This window comes from Cupressus sempervirens, chromosome 1 (assembly GCF_028749045.1).
Source record: "Cupressus sempervirens isolate cs-2001-9-10 chromosome 1, ASM2874904v1, whole genome shotgun sequence".
Classification (NCBI taxonomy): domain Eukaryota; kingdom Viridiplantae; phylum Streptophyta; class Pinopsida; order Cupressales; family Cupressaceae; genus Cupressus; species Cupressus sempervirens.
The window spans coordinates 286,633,429-286,660,780 of NC_143118.1; positions in this window are offsets into that span (position 1 = coordinate 286,633,429).

Below are 27,352 nucleotides of genomic sequence, written 5' to 3' on the forward strand. Positions count from 1 at the left end.
AAAAGATCTCTATATATATAAAGACTACAAGTTGTGCAATTTGTCATGTATTGCATCTACATTTGCTTTACCATTTCAAAATTTATAAGATTGTTTCAATGTTGGGAACCACTTCAACATCCTTTGCATGGTTTAGAGGTAATGTCATTGTGGCAGTGAGAATAACTTTAGTGGAGCTACACTGAACATTCAAGAAACATTCAAGAAACTTTTCCTAACATCTAAAATAAGGTATTTAAATATGCCTCAACCAATTATGATTTAATTTTGGATCACCTACCTAATTAGTTTTAAATTTTTTTCTCACCAAGAATCATAAAATGTAAGAACAATTGTGCCAAAAAGAGCATAAAAAGATGATTATCATGCACCCATCATGTTTTAAAGCTTTTTTGGCACAATCATGTTGGATACAATTAAGTAATTGTGTATTGTCTTTGATGTTACACAAATGCCATATCAGTTATCAGACAGAGTCTACCGAGCTCAGTCGGTCAGTAAAGCCTTTTGCAGTGTATACCGAGTGTTCCTGTATGTCACACGGTGAGTTAACCGAGTTCGCACGGTAAGCTAAGGAAAGTTTAGTTCTTACCGAGATCACTCGGGTATCAAAGGATTTTGTAGCGAACGGTTAGTGTTAACCGAGTTCGCACGGTAAGCTAAGGAAAGCTTAGTTTTCACCGAGCTCACTCGGTAGTCGAAGACAACTTTTACCGAGTCTAGTCGGTTTCCAAAGGAAGTGGCAGGTTTACCGAATTCCCCGGTAACTGTAGTTTTTATCGAGTTCTGCCGGTTAACACAGGAAGTAGTTTTTTTTTTTTGAGCAGCGTCGGCCAGTGAAGAATTTTGTTTTGATTGTTAGTTCAAGCCGACTTTGGAATATGTTTTGTCAAGTTGGTTGGGCTGACCTGGTATTATGTATAGTATATAAAGAGGTGCTCAAGATGCAGAAAAGTGTGGAATTGAGAGTGTATACGAATAGTGCAGGGAAATACAAGGAAGAGACTTGTGTGTGCCTAAGCAGAGTTGAGCAGAGGGAAATCTTGGAGCTGCAAAGATATATTTAATCAGTAAGGATCTTGTGGAGCTAAACTGAGATTTGTATTCAGCAAGATAAGTTGCATGTATTTTCAGATCATTCATTGTTTCTTTCTAACCATTGTAACAGTGATTCCAAAATCTCCTAACACAGTTGGTTTAACAGCCATTCCATAAATCCTTTAACAGGGTGGCAATTCAGTTGAATTGTTCTAAAGACCTCTTACAAGGCCACTCCTAATAGGGTGATTAAATCCTCTAACAGGGTCACACCTAACAGTGTGTTTTGTAACCTTTAACAGGGTTGGCTCCTAACAGGGCTCACTTCAGAAGAGTGAAAATTGGTGACTAGTTGCTGGTGGTTTTTCCCATATTGGGATTCCACGTAAATTTGGTGTCTACTGTGTTCATGATTACTTTCTTTTGCATGGTCGCTTATTTTAGTAAATGCTTAATAAATTAACTAAACATCTATCAAGTTTTAAGCAGTAATTTATGTGTTTACTGAGTAGCAGCAACAACTATGTTTAAGGCATCTTTGGGATTGTTGAATTTGTTTTTGTGGTAACTGATTCACCCCTCCGCTCTCAATTACCCCATCTTCATTTTCCAACAAATCATTCTTACAATTTTTTGGCACAATCATTCTTAAAATTCATTAGAGTAGCACCAAGGTTACCTTATTGCTACATTTGGTCATGATGAACTTCTCCTTGAATACTTGTTGTTGTTTAAGAACATCTTGTCTTCTTGCCCCAAGCACATGTGCACAATCAAGCCAAAAAATGACCAACATTACAAGTATTGCACCACTCTTCTTCATGTGCATAGTTTTTTTGAGGAACAACTACCAACTCTTTAGAAGTACTAGCAGTTGCATAATTGTAGGGTTGACTAGCTCTTTGACCATAGTTTCTTTGTTGTCCTTGAGCTTTCCTTGGCTAGTTTGATCCTAAAGCTTGATTTGATTGCCTATTTTCCTAATAGGAAGCTTTATTAGGCCTATTATATTGACCTTGTTTCCTCTTCAATTTTGTTATTTCATTTCCATAACTTTGCAAAGTTTGCATCATACTATCACTTTTCTCCATTAAGTCCAAATTCTTCTCTTTTAGTTCTGCTACAACTTGCATGTTAAGTGTTGATAATGCTGGCATAGATGGAATGATAGCTAATGATGGTATAACAACTGATACAATTGGCTATATTTTTGTAAAATAAGGCATTGGAGGCCAAGGAGGTAACTTGTTGATTTGTATCAAACTTTTTTTAAGCTCTAACAACTATATCAAATGCATCAGGAAAAGTACACCCTCAAATAGATTGTATCATAACTGAAATATCACTGTTAAAATCCTTCAAATAAAATAAGAATGTATAGTCATTAGAAGGTTTAGCAGATGCTGGAATTCTATCCCAAGTTCATTGAAAATGAAAATCAAAATTAGAAATATGCTCATTAGGATGCCTTTTGATGGTACTCAACTGTTCGACCAATGAGAGGTTATAAGACTTATCCTAAAACTTGCTGATTAATAAGCTTCCCAATGCATCCCATGAAGCAATTGAATTATCACTAAACTTTAGAACCAAATTAATGCTTTTCCTCTAAAAGAGGCTACTAATAACTTTAATGCTACATCGTCATGTTGAACTTGATACAATCCACAAAGAGTAGCTATATCTTTGATATGTTCCACTGCTGAAATATGATTTTCACCAGTAAAATATAAAACACATTTTAATGTTGTTGGTGGAATATCATGATGAGAAACAATTTGTAAAGGGCTACTAACATTGAAAGCTACAAATGACAAGTTTTAGGCCATTTGATGAACTAGTGGTACTTTTTGTTGTACTAAAAGTGGCAATAAAGGTTGGTTAGGCTGATTTACCTTTCATTGATATGTTTTTAGACTTCAAATAGTAGAAGGGGTACCACTTGTCGATGATACAGAAGCAAATTGATGCCTTGGTAGTTCCTAAAAAAGGGCAATTCAGATTCAAAATTATAAAGAACACTCAAATCTTTAGGAAAACTAATATCTTCAATAATTATTTTAGATTCCTTTGAATTAGTGGACTGGTCCTCTAATGTAGGATATTCAAATGTAGAGAAATATTATTCAGATAATGAAGCAAACCTTCCTCTTGTTGTTTGTGGTGTTTTGCTTCCTCTTGTTGGTCTTGTGGGAGTTCTTCTCATCAAGAGGATCACCAAAACTCCAATTGTATATGTGATAATCCTTCAAAACAAAGTCACTAGGTGCTAATAAAATACCTTCAAAAAGGCTGGAATATTGTTATTCACACCAAAACAACAGTAAAATCTTGTAATTTAGAGAACTATGAAGTAGTTCAAGGTCCCACTAGGCATGCCAAATTCTTTTGTCAATTGGGATTGTGCCTACAACGAGATGTAGAATCTACTATCCTTTTAAAACATGGAAAGTCTCTTGGGTGGTGGGTTGTCCTAAAATGAGAGATGAATCTCTGGAAGCTGTTAGTAGTGCTTTAGAATGACTGAGAGGGGGGAGGGGGTGAATCAGTTATTCAAGGTCCAAATGTCCTATTCAAACTTTTTCACTAAGTTTAGTGAGCCCATTCAACCATTCATTCATCCAAGCATTAACTTTTCTAATTAGCAAGTTACCATAAATCAACATGTAAGCATAACACATAAGAAATCAACACATGACACAATGATTTACGTGATAACCTAATTTGGGAAAAACCACCAGTAACATGCTACTCAATTCTCACTCTTCTAAAGTGATGCCCTTTGAAAGGCCTACCATGTTAAAGGCTTACAACACACTATTAAATGTGACCTTGTTAGAGGATTTAACCACCCTGTTAGAAGTGGGCCTTGTTAGAGTACTTTAGAACATTCACTTGGAATGCCACCTTGTTAAAGGATTTACAAATGGCTATTAGGCCAACCTAAATCCATATGATTTTCCTTCTATCCTAACAGATACAATTGCTAGAGAGTAACAATTAGGGATTTTGACTTGATTGCAATGTACAACTTAACTTGTAGATCTTAGATCACTTCTTAACTCATACCATTGTCTGACCTTTAATCTCTGCAACTCTTGACAGCTTGCCCTCCTTTCAAGCTTAGTCTTCTTGAGTCTCCATGCTCAATGTACCAATGCAATCATCTCTTCTTGACCACTTGTAGAAGTGGAGCCTTTTTGCTCTTCCTTCTCCTAGATGCCTTCTTCTTGACACCCTTTTAACCACTTTGCAATTTGGCTCTTTAGCAGAAGCAGCATCAATAGAATTTTCTTCTTGGTCTATGACTCCTTAAATAAAAGTCTTGGAGCTCCTATTCCTACTCAATTCTTCCTTTCTTTAATTTCAATTTGTATGGATTAGGTAGAATTCATTATATCCAACCCATATGTTGTTTCCTCTAGAAACTTCTTGAACAATCCCTTTTGAATTTTTCCAAAAATAGTTTACATAGAATTCTATGCCACCAGCTCATCATCCTTATCCTCCAAATGGTTCACAAAATTCAAGGTAACCACTAAGTCAGCTTAGATTTGGTGAATCTTCATCATTTAAAATAATACAACAGCTTGACACTATTGAAATACTGGTGCTCAACACATACTATGTTACTCAACATTAACCGTATTTTTCCTAATGCTCAACACCTAAATTTCACTTAGCACCAACTAGGATTTTCTGATGCTCGACACCTGAACTTCATTCAGCACTTGAAGATCACTCAACAGACACTAAAATTTCCTATTGCTCAGCTCCAACTGAGAATTTTCTCAGCTTCAATTAGCTTGCTCAACACCCACTAATGAACTTATTTTAAGCTTTGCAATCAACCTTATTACAACTTATTCCTCCAATGTTTATAAGTGTGACCAACCTCTATATCTTTGAGTATGTTATCAATACATCATTTAACCAGTGTCTTAACTGATCCTTGCACTCCATTACAACATCATAACTCAACCTTTCCCTTAGGTACTTTTGTTACATCTTGTTGATCAAATCCTCTTCATCAATCAACTAAGTGATAGCACTTGGATCTTATAAGCAAATGTCACTCCTACAAATAGCAGGTTTGACATCAATGACAAAACAATGATTGAAATTTTTTTATTAACAACAATCTCCCTCTTTGATCTTCAACAATGAGCTTTTCAATTAGATTTCCAACAATCTCCCTCTTTGGCATTGATGGCAAACCCAATTGATCAACCATCACAAAAAACTATTTAATCAAATGCTAACTAGGTTAGAATAGTAAGTCAAATGCCAAAAAGTAATTTTATTATCATCACCATCAGTATTCACATCTTCCTCTTAGCTGTTGTATCCTTGTTCTTTGTTTCTTTCCATCTGTATTGCTCATCTTCTACTGTTCTGATCAACTATTGATCATTTCTATCTACTTCTCCTTTTATCTTCATTGATCAATTTTTGTATTTTCTTTACATTTCTCCCTCATTCTTTTGATCATCAACATTTGATTAGTTTCTCACAACTTCTCCTTCTTTGACAACAATACAAAAGACATATTAGCATCTTAATATACAAGTGTAGCTTTTGCAGGTTCATTCAATTTCTTTGTCTATCACCTTGCTTGTGATTTATTTGGAACTTCAACACTTTAATTACTTTAGGCATGAATCCTAAAGTGAACATCCTTTGCATCAATGTGTAAAATCTTTAACAATCATCTCATTTGATGCAGGGCAGTCCTGCTTATTCTTATGTAGCCTTGGTTAGGGGTATCACCCTTAACTTACCTCTAAGATACTCAAAAACATCTTTAGGTAGTGCTTTTGTGAAGATGTCAACAATCTGTTCTTTTGAGCTAACATATTCCATCCTTGCTTATCTTCCACCAATTCTCTTACATAATGATACTTGATTGTGATATGCTTGGTTTTAGCATGCATTACAAGGTTCTTTGATATGTTGATAGCACTTGTATTATCACAATAAAGTATCACAAGCTCATTTACTTCTTCCTTCATATCTTACAAGAAATGTTTGATCTGTACAATATTGGTGCAATTTATAGTAGCTGCAACATATTCAGCTTCAGGAGTGGACCATGAGGTACAACTTTTCTTTTTGCTGGTCCATGTAATCAATCCTTTTCCCAAGAAAAGTGCTCCTCCACTAGTACTTTTTTTGTCATCAGTTTTACCTCCCTAGTCTACATCAGTGTAGGCTTTTAGTTCAAACTTTTCACTCCTCTTGTAGTACATACCAAAGTCATCAATTCTTTTTAGATACCTCAGTATTTTCTTCACTGTCATTAAATGATTTTCTCTTAGACTTGTAGAAAATCTTGCCAATATTCCAACAACTAATGCAATGTCTAGTCTACTATGTACAACATATTGCAACTTTCCAATCATTGATCTATACAATGTTTGATTTACTTCTGAAGACTCATCAATCTTGGATAGCTTATGTCTTGTTGCCATTGGTGTGCTAACTGGTTTTGACTCTTCTAATCCAAATGTCTTGAGTATCTCCTTGATGTATTTGGATTGAGTCATAAATATGCCATTCTTCAATTGATGTACTTGTAATCCAACAAAGAATTTAATTTCTCCAAACATTGACATCTCAAACTCATGCTTCAATTGATTAGCAAAATCTTTGCATAGAGCATCTTTTCCTCCAAATAATATATCATCAATAGAGATTTTTGATATCAAAATGTCTTTACCTTTTTCAGCTTTGATGTACAAGTTGTTATTTTGATCTGTTCTCTCAAATCCTATCTTCACAAGATACTTGTGCAATCTCTCATACCATGCTCTAGGTGCTTGCTTCAAGCCATAAAGTGCCTTGTGTAGTTTGTAGACCATTTCCTTGTTCTTGTCATTAACAAATCCCTCTAGTTGTTCTATGTAGACTTCCTCTTCCAGTATACCATTCAAAAAAGTAGACTTCACATCTATTTGGTAGACTTTGAAACCTTTGTATGCAACATATGCAAGTAGTGTTCTTACTCCTTCCATTCTTGCAATAGGGGCAAATGTTTCTCCATAATCCAGTCCTTCTTCTTATGCATATCCTTTGCAAACTAATCTAGCTTTGTTTCTTGTTATCTCACCATTCTCATCAAGTTTGTTTCTAAACACCCATTTGGTGCCAATTACATTCTTATCAGTTGGTCTAGGAACTAGGGTCCAAGTTTTGTTCTTCTCAATCTGATCTATCTCCTCTTCCATAGCTTTATACTAGTCATCATCTTGTAGTGCATCCTTCACTATTTTGGGTTCAACCTTGCTCAGCAGACATGATTCATCCCTGAGTCTATTCCTTATAATTGGTCTATAATCCTTATCACCAATGATTTGATTAGTAGGGTATTATCTTCTTACATATTTGGTTAACCTTGGTTCTATCCTTCTTTCCATGTTTGATCCTTCAATTTCAAAGTTATTTTGATCTTCTCCATCTGGTACTTCATCATTTCTCTCATGTATAGTATCTTCAGAATCAGAATGTGCATTTTCTAAATTCTGCAACTCAGCTTCTAAATGCAGCTCGACATTCATTGGCTGTGACTCGGCTAATACTAAAATTTGTTACTAATTCCCAACTTGATTTGCAACATTGTCTTCAATAGTCATTCCTTCATAGAAGTATACAAATGATCTATAATCCTTTGATTGCTTGGACTCATCAACTTGAATTTTTGCATGCTCATCAAAGTTTACATTTGCACTCTCCACAATCTTGTTAGTGTTAGTATCAAACACTTATATGATTTTCTTCTAATGGAGTAACCAAGGAATATGCCTTCATCACTCTTTGCATCAAACTTGTCATTTCTAGTATCTTTAAGAATATAGCATTTACAACCAAAGACTTTGAAATGTTTTACATTAGGTGAGTGACCATACCATAGTTCAAAAGGTGTTGCATTTGTACCTTTCTTGACTTGAACCCTATTTAGTGTGTAGACTACAATGCTTATAGCTTCTCTCTAGTACTTTAGTGCAACATTTTTCTCTATCATCAAGGTTCTAGCATAGTCAATCACTGATCTATTTCTTCTTTTAGGAATACCATTTTGTGGTGGAGTTCTTGGTGCTGATATTTTCCTTTGGATGCCTTTGTCATTGTAGAATATCTCAAACTCTTTTGATGTAAACTCACCTCCTCTATCTAAGCTTAGGTATTTCACACTCTTCCCTATTTCCTTCTCAACTCAGGCCAAATACCACTTGAACATTTGAAGTGCATCAAATTTTTCCTTTAAAAACATATCAATCATCATCCTTGAATTGTCATCTACAAATAGAATTACGTATCTATCTGCTAGGTAGCTTTGCACTTCTATTGGACCACATAAGTCTATATGGACTATATCTAGTACTTGTTTGGAAGTGTATATTTTATTTTTGAAACTAGACTTAGTCATCTTCCCTAGTTGACATTGTTTGCACATTGTCCTTTCAGGTTTCTTCAATTCGAGAAAACTTTTGACCTTCTTCTTTTTGCTAATACTAATTAGATTATCAAAATTAACATGACACAGTCTTTTATGCCACAACCACACATCATCAAGTCTAACAAAAATAGGTTTCATCTTCCATATCTAGGTAAAATAGATTACTCCTATTTTGTTCACCTTTTCCTATCAGATTTCCATCAGTGTCATAGATCTTGGTAGGTTTGTTTCCAAATTCAACTTTGCAACCTACATTGCCTAACTATGACACACTCAACAAGTTGTAGTTCAATCCTTCAACAGTATGCATTATCACATAAAATTTTCTCTATGAGTTTAATGGATCTTTTTCTTTTGATTTGACATGGAGCATCATTACCAAATCTAACACTATTTCCATCATATTGAATAATGGTAATGAATTTGCTTTTATCTCCTATCATGTGATGTGAGCATCTACTATCTATGATTTTTGTTCAAACAAGTAACCAATGCTATTTCTTCATCTTCATCTTTATCTAATTCATCCTTCATGGCCACATAGACTACCTCATCATCATTCTCATTAGAGTCTTCTTCAACAATGTAGCATCTTTTGCCTTTTTCTTTGTAGTCTTTGCTATGATCTTCTCTCTTGTTCTTGTACTTGTTTCCTTCTTTGTAGTTCTTCTTCTATGTACACCTTGCAGCAATATGACCTACTTCATTATAATTTAAACATATAATAGGGAGCTTACCTTTGAATTTACCTTTTCCTCTATAAAATCTCCTAGCTAATAGTGCTTCCAATTGTTCCTCATCTTCCTCATCTATGCTGCTATCACTAGATGCATGTTTTTCTTTTCTTCTCTTCTTGCTTGATGTCTCCTCCTCAGTATCTTTTATTGTCATCTTGGCCTTGAAATAAAATTCAAGGTTCTTAGGTTTGTAGTTATCAAAATTGAATAGCTCAAATGCAGTAAGTCTTCCCATAATTCCTTCGAAGGTTAGTGTGTTTCCTTGTACACACCTTAGCTCTTGGATAGCTAAAACTCTAATAGCATAAATAAGGAGCAGAGTTCTTAAGTATTTGCTGATGACAGTTTCTTCTTCCAATTGACCACCTAGACTTCTTATTGCACTTACCAGTTCTTTTATTCTAGCAACATATTGAGCAACATTTTCTCCTTCCTCTATTTTCATGTCATCAAACTTTCCTCTTAGACTTTCTCTCTTTGCTCTCTAGACATTCTAATCTCCTCCATAGATATCTGATAGGGCTTTCCACATCTTGAATGTAGTGTCACAATCTTTGATGTCATCATAATCTACATAATTGGGTGTAGAGGAAATCTCCAACATTGCTTGATTGTGCTCCTTCCATTTGCTCAAATCATCTACAGTAAGAAGTCTAGTTGGATTTACATGTTCTATTCCAATTGAGGTTTGTACATAGTCACCTATTGATCCAAGGTGCAATTTCATTAGACTTTGCCATGCAAAAAAGTTGTCTTTGTTGAGCTTGGGAACTTCTCTCATGGACATGTTGATCTTCTTACTTCTAGTACCTTGAAACTAAATCAATAGATGGCTCTGATACCAATTGTTAGTAGTGCTATAGAATAACTAAGAGGGGAGGGGGGGGGGGGGTGTGAATCAGTTATTCAAGGTCCAAATGTCCTATTCAAACTTTTTCACTAAGTGTAGTGAGGCCATTCAACCATTCATTCATCCAAGCATTAACTTTTCTAATCAACAAGTTATTGTAAATCAACATGCAAGCATAACACATAAGAAATCACACATAACATAGTGATTTACGTGGAAACCCAATTTGAGAAAAACCACCAGTAACATGCTACTCAATTCTCACTCTTCTGAAGTGATGCCCTATGAAAGGCTTGCCCTATTAAAGGCTTACAACACATTGTTAAATGTGACCTTGTTAGAGGATTTAACCACCTTGTTAGAAGTGGGCCTTGTTAGAGGACTTAAGAACATTCACTTGGAATGCCACCCTGTTAAAGGATTTACAAATGGCTATTAAGCCAACCTAAATCCATAGGATTTTCCTTCTATCCTAACTAATACAATTTCTAGAGAGTAACAATTACAAATTTTGACCTAATTATAGCATACAACCTAACTTGCAAATCTCAGATCGCTTCTTAGCTCATACCATTGCCTGGCCTTCAATCTTTGGAACTCTTGATAGCTTGCCCTCCTTTCAAGTTTAGTCTTTTTGAGTCTCCATGCTCAATGTACCAGTGCAATCATCTCTTCTTGATCACTTTTAGAGGCAGAGCCTCTACGCTCTTCCTTCTCTTAGATGCCTTCTTCTTGACACCCTTTTAACCACTTCGCAATTTGGCTCTTTAGCATAAGAATCATCAACAACATTTGCTTCTTCATCTATGACTCCTTAAATAGAAGTCTTGGAGCTCATTTTTCTGCTCCATTCTTCCTTTCTTTAATTTCAATTTCTATGGATTAGGCAAGATTTATTGTATCTAACCCATATGTTGTTTCCTCTAGAAACTTCTTGAATAATCCTTTTTGAATTTGCCCAAAAATAGTTTACATAGAATTCTATGCCACCAGCTCATCATCCTTATCCTCCAAATGGTTCACAAAATTCAAGGTAACCACTAAGTTGGCTCAATTTTGGCAAATCTTCATCATTTAAAATAATACAATAGCTCAACACTATTGAAATACTGGTGCTCGACACATACTGTGTTATTTGGCATCAATTGTGTTTTTCCTGATACTCGACACCTGAACTTCACTTGGCACCAACTAGGATTTTTTGATGCTTGGCACCTAAAATTCCCTCGACACTTTAAGATCACTCGACAAACACTAGAATTTCCTATTGCTTAGCTCCAACTAATAATTTGCTTGGCTTCAACTAGCTTGCTTGACACCCACTAATGAACTTAGTTTAAGCTTTGCAATCAACCTTGTTACAACTTATTCCTCCAATGTTTATAAGTGTGACCAACCTCTGTATCTTTGAGTATGTTATCAATAAATCATTGAACCATTGTCTTAACTAATCCTTACACTTTATTACAACATCATAACTCAACCTTTCCCTTAGGTACTCTTGTTACATCTTGTTGATCAAATACTCTTCATTAATCAACTAAGTGATAGTACTTGGATCTTATAAGAAAATGTCATTCCTACAAATAGTAGGTTTGACATCAATGACAACACAATGATTGAAAACATTCTATTAACGAAAATCTCCCTCTTTGATCTTCAATAATGAGCTTTTCAATCATATTTTCAACAGAAGCTAGGCTGGTTCCTAAATAGTGATCACTTAAAACCTAAATTGTATGCAAGAAAAGGGATGAGAAGTGAATAAAAATAATGAATACTAACCTAAATGATGTAATAAACCAATTATTTGAATGCAAATTCAATTTAATTAACACCAATTACCCAAGATACACATGATTCACAATACCTAGACAAGCATGCAACTACAAAAGTGATTCTATGCAAGGACCCAAAATCTTTTTCTTTGAAAGGAAAATGTAGGTTTTAACAATTTTCTACAAAAAGGACACAAAAAAAGACTTGCAATTACAAGTATCAAGATTCTAACATACAATAAGGAATATAGCTTTAATGAAGGACAAACACAATATAAAAGTAAAGAACTCACAATATTGCACAAAAATCAATGAGAAAGAACTGTTGAATCTGTATAATCAATGCTAAGCACTCTTAAAATCAACTTAAAAATTTGCAATGTGCAAATGATTTGAGCCCAAAAGAAGATACCTCATAATGAGGTAAATGTACAATAAATAGAGCTCAAAACCCTAATTTGGATAATAGAAATATGCATGGAAAAAAGAAGTCAAAACTTATCCAAACTATGAAGAAACCCTTGAAAACTTCTCTCAACCACCTATCCAACTAATATCCAACTTAAAAACTTCCACTATCTCCTCAAAAGCATGCACAAAACCCTAGGTTAGGTCCCAAAACCAACCAAAAAAAAGCATGTGAATCTCATCAATAATCATGCAAAAAAGCATAAAAGAGGCTCCCAAAGTGAACTACATGCAAAACTAGCCTTAATTGCTCCATATCTTGCCAAAAATAGCACTAAAATGCTCTCAACTACATGAGAAACCCAAACTATCTCCTCAACTGAGAATGAACTCTATGTAACGCCTAGTTGATTGAAACAATCTATTTCTGCCAAAAATATAACTCTTGGACAAAAATAAAGTTACCTCAAGCCCTAAAAAAAAATAGTTGTGATTCAACTAATCATATCCCTTTCATCTTGCATTTAAAAATAATTAATAAATATCAAGCATTTTATAAATTCAAGATTTGTTATTGTTAATTTCTTTCAATGTATTTTCATGCAAGAATATTTATTTTTAAAATGCTAAATATATTAAATAATAAATATAACTATATAATATTTTTTTTTATAATAATATAATCACACTTATCACTATACACATATATTAAATGAAAAAATGAACAACTTCTTTTAATATAGGTAATTAGTGATAATTCATTTGCATCATTAAAAAAAATGAGCAACCACCTTCTGTGGACCTGAAAAATATATCAAAACCAAATTTAATTATACAAGGGAAAAAATAGGAAAGTCAAGACTCATTGTTCTATTTCATTCTTGATGCATGCGTGTAGAAGGAGAAGAAGGGTTTTATATGTTGAAGTTGATGAAATATCAATCTCACAGCCCCCAAGCATCACCTACATATAAACACCTATCATAGAAAGAGAGAAGCAAAAAGATATGGCGGTGTGAATTTCCATATCCATAGATGAGACATTCTTGACAAGAAAAAAGATAAATTGCCATTATCAACAATGAATTAATCTTAATTCTCAATTAATGTTTATGTAAGAAATGAATAATGTTGAGCAAGGAACGAGAAACAATCCAAGTAAGTTAAGTGTGAAACAATGTTACCATAAGATAAGCAACTCCAAGAGCATACACCAAGATGGTTCAACAATGGAGACAAGGATTTATAAGGGGAAAGCAAAGAAAACCCCTTGTGAGTTATTATGAATGAAGGCAAATGCCTAAAGAAGAGAGAGAGAGAGTGTTGGAGCAAAGGTAGCTCAATACAATAACATCAAGTGCTTAGAGTGGTGTGTAGTTGTGAAGAAAGAAGGAGGAGCATCTCTTATATAGAGATGAGAGAGGAGTTGCATTTGTAACTCCCATTTCTATGAATGCCACATTCATAATAGGTGTGTGCAAAGTGTCACAATCCTCTTAAAAAGGATAAACTAAATAAAGAAATAAACAAGAGTTGTCCTTACATGTGGAATAAAGGACAAACAATGACATGTCCTCCACATGTGTACAAGTGGACAAACTACATGTAGGGACCCTTGGAATATCCCAATTAAAATATATCCAAGGAAAGATTAACCTTTCTAACACCCCCCCTTAATCTTTACTTGGGGAGTTTACTTCAACAGGTTGTAAACCCAAATTTTTACAATGGAACTGAAATCTCTCTTTAGAAAGTGGTTTGGTTAAAATATCAGCCACTTGATCTTCTCCTTTACAATAAAGAAGAATAATTTGATTGTCTTCAACTTGTTCTCGAATGAAGTGATGTTGAAGTGAAATATGTTTGGTGCGGGCATGATACACTGGATTCTTTGCCAAGGCAAAAGCACTTTGATTGTCACAATGTATAGGTGTAGGTAATTGTTGAGGTAGACCAAAATCATCAAGAATTCTTCGAATCCACAAAGCTTCCTTAGCTGCATTGGTACAACCTTTGTATTCAGGTTCCGTTGAGCATAGGGAAATAGAGTGTTCCTTTTTGCTTTTCCAAGAAATTGGACCTGAACCAACAAAGAAAAAGTAACCACAAGTGGATTTTCCATCATTGGGATCTCCACCTAGATCGGAATCAGTATAGCCATGTAAAATGAATTCAGAGTTTGGATCATAAAATAAGCCTATATTAATAGTTCCTTTAATATACCTTAAGATGCGTTTAGCAACTTTAAAATGAGTTTGTTGAGGTTTAGACATAAAACGAGACACTAAACCAACACTATAAGCAATATCAGGTCTAGTAAGAGTTAAATAATTTAAACTTCCTACTAACTGTCTATACAAAGTTTCATCAACAAAAGGAGTATTCATATCATTCATTAATTATTTCCTAATTCACATGGAATTGAAACATGGTTAGAGTCATTCATCTTAAATTTTTCTAAAAGATCATAAGCATACTTGCTTTGAGAAACAAAGATACCATTAGGAGTTTGAAAAATTTGCATACCTAAGAAGTAATGTAAGATACCTAAGTCGGTCATTTGAAATTTTTGTTTAAGTTGGAATTTAATATCAGAAATCAAAATGTCTAAACTAGAAGTGAGAATTAAATCATCTACATAAACAATAACAATGATAATATCATCGGTAGTATGTTTAATAAATAGATTAGGATCATTTTTGCTTCTAGTAAAACCTTGAGAAATGAAGAAAGAATTAATTTGAGAATACCATTCTCTAGGTGATTGTTTAAGACCATAAATAGATTTGTTCAATTTGCAAACTAGATTTTCACTACCTTTCTTAACAAATCCAGGAGGTTGAGCCATATAGATTTCTTCATGTAACTCACCATTTAAAAAGGCACTTTTAACATCCATTTGATGAATGGGCCAATTCATTTTAGATGCTAAAGCAAGAACTAATTTGATAGTAGGCATTTTAGCAACAGGTGCAAAGGTTTCATTATAGTCTAAGCCTTCAATTTGGGAAAAGCCTCTAGCAACTAGTCTAGCTTTAAATTTACTAATTTCATTATTAGTATTCAATTTTGTTTTATATAACCATTTACATGAAACTAGATTTTTGCTAGGAGGTAATGTGACTAAGTCCCAAGTGTGATTAGCAAGTAACGAATCATATTCCTCTTGCATGGCTTTCTGCCAATGAGGTTGAGAGTTAGCTTGATCAAAAGACTTAGGATCGTTAGAATTCATAATAGTAGTCATCAAAGCATAATTACAATAATTAATCCTTCTATGTTTAATTCCACCAGATTTGGAAATATAATCATCAGCTTCATTGATGAGGTTTTGAGCCCATTTAGGTTTATGTTTAGTGGTGATGGAATTATCACTAGAGGAAGAATCATGAGTAAGAAAAGTATCATTAGTATCTATTTGAGTATCATGAGATGTAGGAGTAGAAATAACCGGTGGTACTTGATTAAGAGAAAGAGTAGGGTTAAGAGAAGGAGGTTGGTCCTCCATGAGCACAATTTTAGTGCCACTGAATTCTTCATCCATTGTAGTAGAGCAATCATGAACTCCATTTTCTGCAATACAAACATCTCTAGCAACTTGAACTTTGTTAGTAGTGGAATCATAAACACGATAACCCTTAGTGTGTTCATCATAGCCAACAAACATATAAGGAGATGACTTAGCATCTAATTTATGCCTTTTTTGTTTAGGCATATGGACATAAGCAATAGAACCAAATATTCGTAAATGATGTAAATTCGGTTTCCTACCAGACCAAGCCTCTTCTGGAGTGATAGCTTTGAGAGCTTTGGTAGGAGTCCGATTAAGAATATAAGTTGCACAAAACATGGCTTCAGCCCAAAATTTATAATGCAAATTCTTAGCATGCAACATGCTTCGAGCCATTTCAACAATGGTCCGATGCTTTCTTTCTGCTACACCATTTTGTTGTGGTGTATAAGGAATAGTAAGCTCGTGCTTAATTCCACACGATTTCAAATAAGAATGAAAAGCATTATTCACATATTCCTTCCCATTATTAGTTCTAAGAATTTTAAGTTTATACCCAGATTGCCTTTCAACATATAACTGAAATTCAATAAATATATCAAGAACTTGATCCTTGCTATGCAAAAAATAGATCCAAGTTCGTCTAGAAAAATCATCAACAAAGGTAAGTGCATATCGAGAACCTTGGATGGAGGTATTCTCCATGGGACCCAAAAGATCACTATGGACAAGATGCAACTTATGAGTTGCTCGCCATGATTTTCCACTTGGAAAGGGCTCCCTATGCATCTTACCACTCATACAACCTGTACAGGTAATCTTGGAAGGAATAATGTTAGGCAAGCCATCAACCATATTATGCTTTTGCATGAAAGTAATATAATCAGAATTTAATGACCAAGTCTTTCATGCCATATATTGAAATCAATAGAAGTATGTAAAGAATATCGTGAACTAGCAAATTCATGGAATTTAAACAAATTGTCGTTATCCATTTTAGCATAAGCAATTACTTTGAGAGTTTGAGGATCTATAATATAACATGTATCTTTGTAGAATTCAACTTTATAGTTCTGACATAGCTGTGAAATAGAAATTAGATTAGTTTTCAAGTCAGGTACATATAAAACATCATGCAGTTTACCATTAGGAATAGTAACATCACCTAGTCCTTCAACTTTACAAGTCTGATTATTAGCTAACTGAATAGGAATGTTAGCAATATCAAGTTGTAAGGAATCAAAAATTTCTTTATGAGAGGTGACATGTTGTGATGCACCACTATCAACAATCCATTCTAAAGGTTTACAAAGATTAAAGCTACAAGTAAAAGCATGACGAGGATTAGAACTAGTTGAATTACCTTTTCTATGGTTTGAGGTTTGATGATTGGTACTATGATTCATAGGTTTTTTATCATTTTGTTTTTTAAAACAGTTATTGACAAGGTGACCATCTTTGCCACAATAAGAACAATGAGGTTTGGAATTGGAATGGTTCCTTTGATTATTAGTATTACGAGTATTATTAGGATGATGGGTATTATTATATTTGGGATGAAATTTATTGTTGGTGTTATTTGAATTAGATTGCTTGTAATTATGATTATTGGAACGAAAATTATTAGTTGAATTTCTAGAGACAAATGCATGTTCAGTTGATTTGAGAGTACCAAACTGAATTAGCTTAGCTTCTTCCTGTCTCAATAAAGTTTGAAAAATAACATAAGTTAACTGAGAAGATAAAGTAGGAATAGCAAGCTGTGCATGAATATTGGTTATAAACTGTTGAAACTGTCTTGGAAGACATTTTTTAAGAATAAGATGGATTAAACGAATGTCCTCTAATTGAAAACCTAAAGCCATAATTTGACTTTTAAGAGAATCAAATTTTAAGAGGAATTCATCCATACCTTTAAAATCTGCATACCTGAGATCTTCGAGTTGATCTTGCAATTGTATTTTGTGGTATTCATCGCCACTGTCATACTTGGTTTTCAAGATGGACCATGCATCATGAGCTTTAGAACAATGATCAATTAAGACATATAAATCTGGAATAATAGAAATACCAATTAACCCTAAAGCTTCTTCGTTTTTAGCTTTCCAAGTATCTTTCTCGTCTTGAGTAGCCGCTGAACCGGGCTCAAGAGAAGGGTCAGTGGCTATTTCGAAGAGATGTTTAAAATGAAAAATAAATGAGATATGAGTTTTCCAAGAATGATAATTCGAATAATTAAGTTTGATTTCTGGAATTAATGTTGACATGATTAGGAGAAAAAAAAATTCTTCGCTTTTTGGGAAAAAAAAATAAAAAAATGCCCTTAATTTGAGAATCAGATGAATTGGAAAAAAAAATTTAAATTTTATTAATTGAACAAAATTTGTTTTTTTTTTATAAGATTAAGAATATTTTGTTTTTAATTTTAACTAATGGTGATAGAGAAAATTAAAAAAGTAATTTAAACAATTAAAAAATGAATATAATACAAGTTGGATTAGTTTTAGTTAAAACAAAATTGGAAAACAAAGAGGGGGAAACATTTTTTTTAAAAGTTGAAAATGGAGGGGAGCGGGCGGTGGCTGCCGCGTGGCGAAAGGAGGGCCGCGGTCGGTGGTCGCCGCGTGGTGGGAGCGGCGATCCGCAATCGGTGGTTGCCGCGTGGCGGGAGCGGCCGAGGTCGGTGGTCGCCGCGTGGTGGGAGCGGAGGAAGCGGTTGTGGGGGTTTAAAAAAGGCACACAGAGTGGGGAGCGGCGGTTGCGCGCGGCAAGGGTCGCAGAGGTGCAGAGCTGTACCGACGGCGGCGGCGTAAGTTTGAACCGGCGGCTGAGGCGGCGCGAGTTTGCAATGGCGGTGTTTGCGTGCGGCGGTGCGAATCGGGACCGGCGGTGCTTGCGCGCAGAGATATGGGAACAGTGCCTCCGACGGCGGTTGCTTCGCTGAGGCACGGGGTGGCGCGCGGGTGGCGTGACTGCCCTATTAAAAATAAAAGAATGTTTTTTTTCTTTTTTATATATATAAAAAAACTTTGTACTATGTTTTTTTTTTTTTTTTTTTTTTTTTAAAAAGCACAAAGTAGTAAAATATATTATTTTTTCTAAAGAATTTTTTTTTTTTTTTTTTGATAAATGAAGTAAGAAAAAAAAATAGAGAGATAGAAAGCTTTACTATTGTGTTTTTATAAAAAGCTTTACCAATGTAATATGTTTTGTTTTGGCGGCATGCCGTCCAAAACAAACCAAAAAAAAAATTAAAATTTACTAAGAAAACCCTTTGGCGGCAAGCCTTCCAAAGAGGGTTAGTGAAAAATATGAAGCTTTACAAGAAAACCCTTTGGCGGCAAGCCTTCCAAAGAGGGTTAGTAAAAAATATGAAGCTTTGCAAGAAAACCCTTTGGTGGCAAGCCTTCCAAAGAGGGTTAGTAAAAATATGAAGCTTGCATGCACAAGATTAGTTAAAACGAGCTAAAATCACAACACAATGTTCTTCTCTCAATAACGTCTCCAAATAAGGTGTGCTCCAATGAATGGCAACCTTCACCACAAAACTTAAAACAAGGATTAGATAACCAAGCTCTGATACCATGTAAGAAATGAATAATGTTGAGCAAGGAACGAGAAACAATCCAAGTAAGTTAAGTGTGAAACAATGTTACCATAAGATGAGCAACTCCAAGAGCATACACCAAGATGGTTCAACAATGGAGACAAGGATTTATAAGGGGAAAGCAAAGAAAACCCCTTGTGAGTTATTATGAATGAAGGCAAATGCCTAAAGAAGAGAGAGAGAGAGAGTGTTGGAGCAAAGGTAGCTCAATACAATAACATCAAGTGCTTAGAGTGGTGTGCAGTTGTGAAGAAAGAAGGAGGAGCATCTCTTATATAGAGATGAGAGAGGAGTTGCATTTGTAACTCCCATTTCTATGAATGCCACATTCATAATAGGTGTGTGCAAAGTGTCACAATCCTCTTAAGGAGGATAAACTAAATAAAGAAATAAACAAGAGTTGTCCTTACATGTGGAATAAAGGACAAACAATGATATGTCCTCCACATGTGTACAAGTGGACAAACTACATGTAGGGACCCTTGGAATATCCCAATTAAAATATATCCAAGGAAAGATTAACCTTTCTAACAGTTTACAATGAGAGATCATCCTTATAAAGGATATTGAAACCCTAAAAAGGTCTAACCTAGGTTGCATCAAAATACGTAATAAAATAATTAATTATTAGATGCCTAAATTTTAGCTTAAGCAACTAGAGTTAATTAGGAAATATCTAATTATTGTAACACCCCCCCTTAAGATAAACTTAGGGAGTAGCTAAAAACCTAGAAACTACTAATGAAAGTAGATTTGGGTCCTAGCAAACAAGGCCCGATGAGGTACCCAAGAACAACCAAATATCTTAAAAAGAGAAGAAATAGAGGAAACCACATGGGAAAAACCCTAACCCAGAAAGAGATGGAAAGCTCGCTAAAAGAAACTAGTGAAGGACTAAAGAAGCCTCCAAACTAGTGAATGTCCCAGAAGATAGAAACAAGAGAATGATCATGAAGAACATCACTGAAGCATGTAGAAGTTGCAAAGCTCTATCAAAAAGTAATTGCTAATCTAAAGAACCTCCACTAAAATAGAACCTAACTAAGTAGAGAAGATTATAATCTGCATCAAATAAGGAGGCACACAAAGGCAAACAAATGAACTCAAAGATACAGATGACATGAAACACCAAAGCCTGAAGAGCTGATTTGTAGAACCAAGGAAGCATGAGAAACAATAGAAGAAACCCCCCTAATGTAGACAAGGATGAGGTGACATGCAACTAGAAAAGTGGGCCAGAAGAACTGTATGTTAAGGAACCATGATCAAGGTGCACAAAAGAGTACACATGTGTGTACTGAGGTGATCAATCTCATACATGTCATGAGGCTAATGTCTCAAAAAGGACACTCACTGGACAAAGGAAGATGACAAACAAAGGAAAAAAGTTAACCTCTATGGCACTTTAATCAAAGTAGTGCATGTATAATAAGGTACAAGATATGGTCAATCCCAAGAATACAATAATTTGCATGAGTGACCTCATATGACACTACTTGAATCAGAAGGAAAAATAAGGCAAGCAACCAAAACAAAAATATAGATATAGTATGGCACTTTATCTTAGTGTGTTTGCAAGAATGCATAGAAATAATGTTTAAATAGATCAAAAGAGACATCAGACTAATACAATAGATGGTACAAGTCATGTCAAATCATCTAAAGCAACAAACTCGATCCTCAGATCTGAAATAACCAAGTTATCCACTAAAATGCAAAAATGCAAAAGACTGAATAGAATGTGTCTAGAGTAGAATCTAAAAAAGAAACCACATCATTAGAAAGAGCTCATCAAGAGCTTTCCAATGATATAAATAATTCCCAAATTGTAGATTAGATGCTCAAGATATGCCTCTTGGAGTGTAAAAATAAACTCTTGACACTGATACTAGAAACAACCATAAAAAAGAATCAAAATTGAAAACCAAATATACCACTATGATGGGGTTGGAACTGGCTTTCAAGCAATATCTCATTTTTGGAAAATAGAGTCTATATGCCTAAGATATGAGAAAAAATGTGAAGGTAGGTTCAAACAAATCTCAAAGAGGTGACAGGAGCGCTAATGCAATGTTGATGTGGCACAAACTTTAGTAACTAATGAGCCCAAATTTGATAGTCAAATGATTGTCGAGGCAAAAAAATGCCAGAATAAGACCCATACTGGTAAAAGAAAATTAATTGTTGAAAACATAACCAAGCAAAGGGATGGTGCTGGAAAAAAAATCTAGTGGCCTAAAGACATGTGAAATAAATTTTTAAATAAGAAAACTCCAAACCAAAAAACCATGCACAGTCAAAAAAATCATGCCCAAGAAAGAGGAGCTGATTTGACATAGGTTTTTCACTTGAACATGCTTTGAACAAAGGTTGAGACAACCATCAATAAGCATGAAGCCTCTTTTTTTAGTGTGAATAATTTTGGTCGTGGAAAGAAAACTATAAACCACCAAAGGGAAAAATCACACTGCTCATAATGAAGCGTAAATGGTGAGAAAACTACCAATAATGGGTCTAAACTGTGAACCACCATGTGCTTGTCTTTATTACTGGTGCCTCTCAAAAACTCAAACATGCCTACCAAAATTTTGATACCTCCAGGCACCAATCACCTTGATGAACATATAGAGGTGGAGTGCAATGGAAAGAGTGCCACATGGCGGTATACAAAAAAATGACCAATCTCCCAAGCCACTAACCAATATTCATTGGTGATGTGGTTTGAAAATGTAGGTGGGTTTAGGCGTCAGCATGAGAACACTACTAGTGGTAGGAGAAAAGGCTAGTGCTAAAGTCAAAACCAAGGTTTATGGTGACTGCCTTTTGTAAGTTGTGAGAACTTGTTATAATATTTATTTGGGTAGCAAGAATATGGTCAATCAGACCATGGCCAAGGCTTCACTTATACAAATGCTTATCATAGTTTTTCATAGAATGGATGCCGATTCATCGATTGTGCCCATTCAACCCATTGTGGTTGTTGAAGAAACCATTGCTTCAATGTTGGTATGGGCCTTGTCAAGCTCCATCTAATTGAAGCCTCACAATAGATCACCAACACTCTTTTAAAGACCCCCATCAGTCAATTTAAAGGGAACCATAAATTTGATGGTCCACATGGCCTCCAAAAATATGTTGATTTGGCAAAAACAAGTGCCCCAAAAATATTGGTTTGCACTAAAAGATAAACAGTTCCAAAATAGCGCCTACGATCTCCACAAACAAGAAGCCTATGTATAGAATGATGTGTGGGATCACTACACCAATAGAAAAAAGATAATGGTAATGTTAGTGGCCATGGATACTACAAATGATAACCATGTTCACCCGATGGTGATGGTGATGAGATAGAAAGCCATGGATTGCACCCAAACCCTAGCCATTCATCGATAGTGCTCATAGAAAATAGAGGAACACCCCTATAGGCATAGTCTTGCTCCAAGAATCACACCTTCAATGCCAAATAGAGCCAAGGTGGATGTTGCAATCAAAATTACATAGACCTTGTAATAACCAAAAAATTGCAATCTTCCAAAATAGCCAAGCTAGAACATAAACACCCTCTTAGTCTATGAAAATTTCATGGGGAACTATTAAAAAACCATGCAAGTCATCAAAACTGGAGGAGGATGGGGAGGAGACATGGTAGAGGACTCACCAAAGGAAGCCACAAGGGAGAGTAGACTCCAATTATGTTTGTCAATTCTACCCATGCCACCATTTCCTATCTTGAAAAACTTTGCCTCAATCAATTCAAGGATCACGTGTCCAACAAAGATGTGTGCAAAAAATATAGATAAACGCATGTTTCTCAATGCCCAAATCATTTCATTGACATGGGAACTCCAAAAAAATCATGCCTTATGTCAATCAAACATGTACAAAACTAACAAATACTTCTCCAATGACCTCGATCTCGAATGGATCTCACAACAAGACAAGGAGACTCATCTTGAGCTATGGCAAAAAAATTCATGGAGCTCTTGGCTACTATGATGAGCATTAAATTATTGTCAATTACAACTATCTATGGCCATGCTTGTGCAACTAGATTCATTTTTGCCTTGGCTCATGACTATAGATTCATGAGAAATGACTGAAGGTTTTCTTACATGAGCGAGGTCGATGAAGAATGCACTCACCAAAAAACTATTTGATTGATTTTTTAAAAAATAAAAATTCAAAGACAAATAAGTGGATCCAAGAAAATATTCCAATGACAATTTTTTATGAAAAAATTTGCTGGCTTGTGTTGTGTGCCCAAGCTAAAAATGGTTTGGATGCAAATTTTTTTTCCTTAGATTTCAAAAGCATCCAAACTAGACATATTTTATTTAGAAATGGGGGGTTTTAAGTGCTTTGAGCTCAATGGTGATGTCTATTTTTTCTCAAAGTGCCTCAAAAATCAATAAGCTCAGATTTGCAAACTGATGTCAAATCTCTCATGAAAAAAACAAGGGCATGAAGATCTAGCGATCTAATACCATGTTGAAGTTGATGAAAGGTCAACCTTACAGCTTTCAAGAATCACCTACATGCAAACACCTATCAGAAAAATAGAGAAGAAAAAATCTATGGAGGCAAGAATTGCCAGATCTATAGATGAGACATTCTTGAAGAGAAAAAAGATAAATTGCTATTATCAACAATGAATTAATCTCAATTCTCAATTAATATTTACAATGAGAGATCATCCTTATAGAGGAGATTGAAATCCTCAAAAAGTCTAACCTAGGTTGCATCAAAATAATTAAATAAATAAATAATTATTAGATGTCTCCTGTCACAAAAGTTTGCACCCTTGTCCAAAGTTTTTACCTAAGGACAACCTTGTGAAACATCGAAAGACCCTCGATGTAGTGGGACTTGAAATATGAGGTTGAGTCTCTAGAGAAGGTTGACTTCCTTTGCTATCAAGATGCACCTAACTACCCTTAAAGAAGAAAAGGGAGAAAGAACACATAGAAGAAAACTACCTAACTTAATCTAAGGGGGTGATGCACCACAATAGAATGTTTGAACTTATCTGTGCCCATGAATGTGCAAATAACCAGTTATAACCTAAAAGAATATAGATTCAAACCTTGCTTAATTTAACAACCAAATGTAGATCAAATAACAAAAGAATGCTATAGGAAGAGTCTTCACTTAATATCATTCAAATGTCAAAAGTAGATACAACCATGCAAGTTGCAGAATACAGACAAAAAACATTAACCAAAGGCAAATAAATATTGAACAATGTGTTAATGGCTAAAAGAGACTCAGCAGAGGATTACAATGGCTCAGAGGCATGATAAATTACAGTAAAATGCATAGAAGAAATACTAGAGAATCAAAGAAAGATCAACCCTTACAAAGATTATAATATCTATCTTTATAGCTTAGGCATGAGTACTATATTTCTAACTAAAGTTATTCCATAACCACTACCATTAAGTGCTCAAAGAACAATCAAGATGACCCAAATAATAGATTTGATTTGGTACACTTGTAGAGGCATGAAAATCATGGAAATCTTGACTAGAAAAAACCTTGAAATGATGGAAAATGGTGCCAATCAATGCTAAAAATTCTCAAAATGGATGATTAGATGGTGGGAAGAGTGTCCTTTGCATCATGAAAACCTAACGTTAACTTGGAGTGGTTGGGATCGATTAGAAAGATCAGATTGTGCAACACAACCCAATTTTGCTTCATTTTTGGCTTACAAATCAGCAAGGTCAGTAGTTAAACAAAGTCCTACAACCAAGAGAAGCCACATGGACTAATAGCATTATTTCTTTTTTACCACCTCGCAAGGTCTTCACAAATTTGACTATCCCATTGGCCAACTAACCGTGCCACCTTCTTAACTTAATTGCCAACAACTTATAGAACTATAACCTAACTACAATGTGATTGTAGTGTTATTTCTTTAACTAGGCCTACTAGGACATGTGGCCATTTTTCATTTTCCTACATTGCATAATTTTTGAGCAAGTCCATAATGCAGGCGAGTGACAATAGTCGATTGCCAAACAATTGATGATACAAAAGACCATAGTTATTCCTACACTTTCTCTTAAAAATTTTAGGCCGACTGAACACTCAACATCCAACTCCATAGAAATGTAAACCCTTGACCAAGCAGGACAAGGAAACTAACACATATTTTCCATCTAGCAACTACCTAACATTCCTTTTCAACCTTGGCAGCCCAAACAAAAGAACAGACCCACATGTCCACATGTCAAAACCTCATTTTCTTGCATTGTTTAAAATCCTCACAACTTCACAAAGAAGGGAAGTACCACCCATATAACTTCTTGCATTTGATGATGAAAACAAAATTGACCCACCAACTACATAGTGAACATCTCAACCAATGAAATGCACCAAAACTACTAATGCATGTCAACATGTTCTGACAACTACCCAACTATCATGTCAAGTTTACCTTTGCATCTTTGATAGGAATGGGTCCACAAAATCCACATGGTGGAAAGGTGCTTGCCCACATTCCTAAAAAACCTTGCATAATGATAAAGAGGTAAAGCACTTGTCATTGATCCTAGGAGATCAGATGGTGAACATAAACATACGGGGGCCAGAAAATAAACTTAGGAAAACACAGAAATATTATAAGTTTTTTATTTAATTTATTTCATATTTCCATGACATTGTTTAATATTAAAGTTGGGATATGGCCATTTAACATTTGAATTCAAATATGGCATTTTTTGTGGGAAGGAAAATTTGGCCAACAATTTTGGCAACTCAGGGGGGATGCAAGCTAGCTATGCATAAACTAGTAGCCTATGTATCCTTTAGGCAATAGAGTTGAAGAAATCATGAAAATCCACCCAGTAAAACCCTGAAATCATAGAAAACATGCCCAAGAACCTCAAAATTGCCTCTCTACAACCTCTGCAAGAAATACATGTGCTCATGCACTTCTTGAAAAATAATAACCCATAGGAAGGAAACTAACCTAATTATATACATGAAATATTCATCTTTTATCAGAAGTGGGACTTAAGATATATTCCATTAATTGGAATAGGTATTATTTCACCATTAGACTTGTTTAATTAAAAAGCATTGGCCTATTTGCAACTAATAACCACATAGGGACCACTCCATAGTGCATCAAATTTTGAGTGCCTCCTTGGTTTTTCTCTATCTGCATCCCTTTTGAGCACAAGGTCACCCTCTCTAAAGATTCTAACCTTGGCCCTCTTATCAAAGCTCTTTTTCATCTATTGTTGATGTGCATCTAGGATCTACATGTCTTGGTTTCTTTTCTCTTCTAGGTCCATTAGCTCTCCAATTCTTACTGTCATGGCATCACTTTCCATTAGCTCCAACTAATGAGCAAGTTCTAGAGATGGAAAGTCTAATGAATTTGGAAGCCTTGCTTCTCTACCATATACCAACATAAAGGGTGAATTCCTAATTTCCCTTTTAGGTGTTATTCTATCAACCCACAATGTTCTCTTCAACTTTTGATGCCAACACCTATGATTATCCTCTATAGTCATTTTCATGACCTCGATTAGGTTTTTGTTAGATGAATTAGCCAATCCATTGCGTTGAGGATACTAGTTTGAGGACATGATCAAGTAGATATTAGGATCAACTGACCATGCACAAATCTAAGCTCCTACAAAATATTTTGCATTATCTGAAATAACTATTGAAGGGGCACCAAACTTGGTAATGATTCTATCAAGGAATTGAACAACTGAAGATTTTATTGCATCCTTTAGTATAAGTACCTTTGTCCATCTGGTGAAGTAATCTATAGCCACTATGATCCATTTGTGACCATAGCTAGAAGGAGGATTGATCGGGCCTATGAAATCTAGTCCCCATTGAGCAAAGGGCTAGTCTACCTAAATGGGGTGAAGAGGAAGAGTTGCAAGTCCTTTCTTACTAGAGAAGAAGGAACATTTTTCACACTTTCTCACATACTTATCAAAATC